The following is a 5103-nucleotide window of genomic DNA, read 5'->3' on the forward strand; positions in this document are numbered from 1 at the left end:
CTAATTCTTAGGTTACCAAGTAAAAAGGGGCATATTCGGCTTCGATCGTTCAACCATAGAAAGTAGTTTCATGTACTTGTGTCTATTTTGTAAAACTTTTAAAAAAGCTGCATGTATTCTCATCGCAAAAATATTAGATTTTAAAAGTGGGACTATAACTCACTTTCACAGATTTACTTCATCGAGAAGTAAGACTTGGCCACTGGTCGATTCACAAACCTATAACAAATATGTACATATATATCAAAGTATGTTCAAAATATATTTACAACATTTCTAATACGTTTTAATGTTTTAAGTTTATTAAGTCAGCTGTCCTCGTTAGTAACCTACAACTAGTTGTCCATAGTTAGATGTACAGAAATAAATTGATATATTATCTTGACCCAATCCATAACCCAGTGTATACACGTCTCAGGCTAGATCACAACTCAAAGTATATATATTTTTGGAATCAACCTCAACCCTGTATAGCTAACTCCAACATTACTGCATATAGAGTGTCTATGGTTGTTCCAAATAATATATATAGATGGGTCGATATGATATGTTAAAACATTTGCATACATGTCTATGGTATCCCAAGATTACATAATATATTAGAATATATGTATTATACAATATAAGTTAGCTAGGATATGATTAATATAGATTTGTTACCAATTTTCACGTAGCTACAACAAGTAAAAATATCCAATCTTGTTTTACCCATAACTTCTTCATTTTAAATCCGTTTTGAGTGAATCCAATTGCTGTGGTTTCATATTGAATTTACTTTATGAATCTATACAGAAAAAGTATAAGTTTATAGTCGAAAATACAGGTTACAACTCGTTTTTGTAAAGGTAGTCATTTCAGTCGAAAGAACGACGTCTAGATGACCATTTTGGAAAACATACTTCCACTTTGAGTTTAATCATGATTTTGGGATATAGTTTCATGTTCATAAGAAAAATAATTTTCCCAGAAGAACAACTTTTAAATCAAAGTTTATCATAGTTTTTAATTATCAAACCCAAAACAGCCCGCGGTGTTACTACGACGGCGTATATCCAGTTTTACGGTGTTTTTCATATTTTCGGGTTTTAAATCATTAAGTTAGCATATCATATAGATATAGAACATGTGTCTAGTTGATTTTAAAAGTTAAGTTAGAAGGATTAACTTTTGTTTGGGAACAAGTTTAGAATTAACTAATCTATGTTCTAGTGATTTCAAGTTTAAACCTTCGAATAAGGTAGTTTTATATATATGAATCGAATGATGTTATGAACATCATTACTACCTCAGGTTTTGTGGATAAACCTACTGGAAATGAGAAAAATAGATCTAGCTTCAAAGGATCCTTGGATGGCTTGAAAGTTCTTGAAGTAGAATCATGACACGAAAACAAGTTCAAGTGAGATTTTCACTCGAAATAAGATTGTTATAGTTATAGAAATTGAATCAAAGTTTGAATATGAGTATTACCTTATATTAGAAATATATCTTACTGTAAATAAGAAAGATTTCTTGAGATTGGATGATCACTTTACAAGATTGGAAGTAAGCTAGCAAACTTGGAAGTATTCTTGATTTTATGAAACTAGAACTTATAGAATTTATAAAGAACACTTAGAACTTGAAGATAGAACTTGAGAGAAATCAATTAGATGAAGAAAATTGAAGAATGAAAGTGTTTGTAGGTGTTTTTGGTCATTGGTATATGGATTAGATATAAAGGATGTGTAATTTTGTTTGCATGTAAATAAGTCATGAATGATTACTAATATTTTTGTAATTTTATGAGATATTTCATGCTAGTTGCCAAATGATGGTTCCCACATGTGTTAGGTGACTCACATGGGCTGCTAAGAGTTGATCATTGGAGTGTATATACCAATAGTACATACATCTAAAAGCTGTGTATTGTACGAGTACGAATACGGGTGCATACGAGTAGAATTGTTGATGAGACTGAATGAGGATGTAATTGTAAGCATTTTTGTTAAGTAGAAGTATTTTGATAAGTGTCTTGAAGTCTTTCAAAAGTTAATGAAGACATATTAAAAAACTACATGTATATACATTTTAACTGAGTCGTTAAATCATCGTTAGTCGTTACATGTAAATGTTGTTTTGAAGCCTTTAGGTTAACAATCCTGTTAAGTGTTGTTAACCCATTGTTTATTATATCAAATGAGATGTTAAATTATTACATTATCATGATATTATGATATATTAATATATCTTAATATGATATATATATACAATTAAATGTCGTTACAACGATAATCGTTACATATATGCCTCGTTTTGAAATCATTAAGTTAGTAGTCTTGTTTTTACATATGTAGTTCATTGTTAATATACTTAATGATATGTTTACTTATCATAATACCATGTTAACTATATATATATCCATATATATGACATCATATAGTTTTTACAAGTTTTAACGTTCGTGAATCACCGGTCAACTTGGGTGGTCAATTGTCTATATGAAACCTATTTCAATTAATCAAGTCTTAACAAGTTAACATGTTGGAAACACTTAATCATGTAAATAAAAATTTCATTTAATATATATAAACATGGAAAAGTTCGGGTTACTACACAGAGGAGGACAAGCGAAAGAGAGAAACAGAAATGTCTACAATGAGGGAGTTAGTTGATAGACAGCAGTTGAGGATTGATGAACTTGAGAAGAATGTGGGAAGTCAGGCTGGTGAAATTCTGACTCTTCAGACTCAAAATCAAGAACTGACTGAGAGGTTAAACGAATGGGAGAAGAAGATTGTGATTGAAGAGGAGGACGGAGAACCAGATCCTTTTGGTACTCTGGGTGAAGAAGAGGAGGACAGGGCTCTTGAAATTGCTAAAGGCTATACGGAGGATCACCCACTGCATGTAACTCCACTTCAAGTAATAATAGTTTTTGAATTTTTAGCTATGCAGGATCGCCTTAATCACTCTACTGTTTACAATGATTTAGAAGAAGGGGAGATCCCTTCGGATCTAACCGAGACTGAACAGGAATTGATGGAGCGTCTAAGTTTGATGAGGATTTGAGTGATTCTGATGCTGTTGATGAGAGTGATAACAGTTTTGATGAGGTAATAATTGAGGATAAGTCGACAGAGCCGTATCCACGTTATGAAGGTTTTGCTGATAATGATCTTCCAACTTTTGCTGATTACTTTCAAATGAATGATGAGCTTTTGAATCGAAAATGCAAGGAGAAAGAACAGAAAGAGCAAGAGAGTGTGCTCCCAGAAGGGTTTTTGTCGGTGAAGATCAATAAAGAAAAAGTGGAGGTTTTGGAAGAGGATTGGAAGATTTCAATGAGAATTCGTAAATATGTGATGAAACCTGAGGTGGAACCTCAATTTTTGAAGTTTATTGAGCACTGCGAGAGTTTGCGTGCTAAAGGGAAGATTATCGCTTGAGCCTACATCAAAGAGTTTGATATTTACGCGATCAAGAAAGAATATGGAGTGGATTATATCAGATATGCATACGAGTTCACTTTATTACCATATTTTGAATTTATGCAGATTGCAAGGCTCAAGATGTTATATCAGGATTATGTTGGTATTCCTGATCTTTTGGTTCGTAAGATAAGAAGATCATTTAAGTCACCTAATTTCTTAGGTTTTCGACCTCAATTTCCGACGATCTCTTACAAGACGAACAAGAAAACGGGCATCAGAAGGAAGATAGTTAAATATCAACCTGTGAAGTATATGCGAAAGGTTCCATTGAGGAAAATGCCGCAATACTTCAGCCCTCGTTTTCGTTGGTGGTATTATGATGAACGCTAAGAGGAAGCGGTTATAGTGTTAGACAAGGATGGAGGAGATGAAAATGATAGTATAAGGGTTTTGGATCCAGTTTGGATAAGGAACTGCCGTGAGGAAGATATGTTCACCTTATACTACAACCAGATGCTGTATCGCTCAGAAAATCGTGTGCAGGCTGAACAGTACTGCAGAGTTATGAAACTTTGCTATTTGAAGAACTGAGTGACAGATCCGTTTACTGATTGATAACTGAATTTTTCTGTTCTACGGGTAGGTCTTAGGGGGAGTTTGTTGGTGCATGAATCCTCAGCCGTAGATTATTTCGATGTTTAATACATTTGGTTATGTAATAACTATTACGTGTGACTATTGATTATGTTTGTGTTTGTGTGGGCTTTATTATTTAAATGATCAATATGTTAATAAACGTACACAGTCGACCGAGTGTGTCCACACACTCGACCGATTGTGTAAGACAGTCGACCGACTGAGAGACACACTCGACCGAGTGTGTCTGATACCTAGTATATATACGGGTTTGTTTCTCCTTTGTAGGGTTGCACATTCCAATTACTTTAGTCGATTGGTTTTCGTTTATCCAGAACCCTAACACCTTATACCACTGAAATACTTCGTTTAGGTATCGATCTATTCTAGTATACACTCTAGGTTTGATCTAATCGATTCTGATACGACCCATATCTCGGTTTAACCCAATTCTAGTGTATTCCGCCTCTAGAATTATTAGCAAGCGACCTAAGATCCGTAAATCTTCGTCTACAATACCAACGTTCATATTCCATTTAGAAGTTTCAAACTCTTTTTCTTGGACCTTTTATACATTTTTCTTTTATTGGTCAAACAGTTGACCGATACATATTAGAACTATCAGACGTGGTAGCTTTCCAAAGGAACAGAACATCATAGTAGTTGTAAAGTAGTTGTACTACTTAATTGGAAATTAACTGACTTCTAACAACGAACTAATTAAGTTATCAAAAGGTAATTTTCTATATGTAACGATCGATAGGATGGTGCAACTACATACATTAAATAAACTCTATATATCACAATTGTAAATATAGTTAATAATTAATTCCTGGTTTGACTTTTGGTATTATATATCTAGCTTCGATTTGGATTTGGGTTACAAGATGATAGTGATGATGACGAGGTGGGGGAGGCTATTCAAAAGACTTTCAAAGATTCTCAAATTGATGGGGTTAAGTGGGCTTATGTGGGTTCGGAGTCGGGACGTGTGCCAGGAGACTGACTTTTTTGACGAATTTAGGAAAGATGATTTGAAGTCTGAGTTGGCAGG

The sequence above is a fragment of the Rutidosis leptorrhynchoides genome, chromosome 1 (assembly GCF_046630445.1).
Source record: "Rutidosis leptorrhynchoides isolate AG116_Rl617_1_P2 chromosome 1, CSIRO_AGI_Rlap_v1, whole genome shotgun sequence".
NCBI lineage: Eukaryota > Viridiplantae > Streptophyta > Magnoliopsida > Asterales > Asteraceae > Rutidosis > Rutidosis leptorrhynchoides.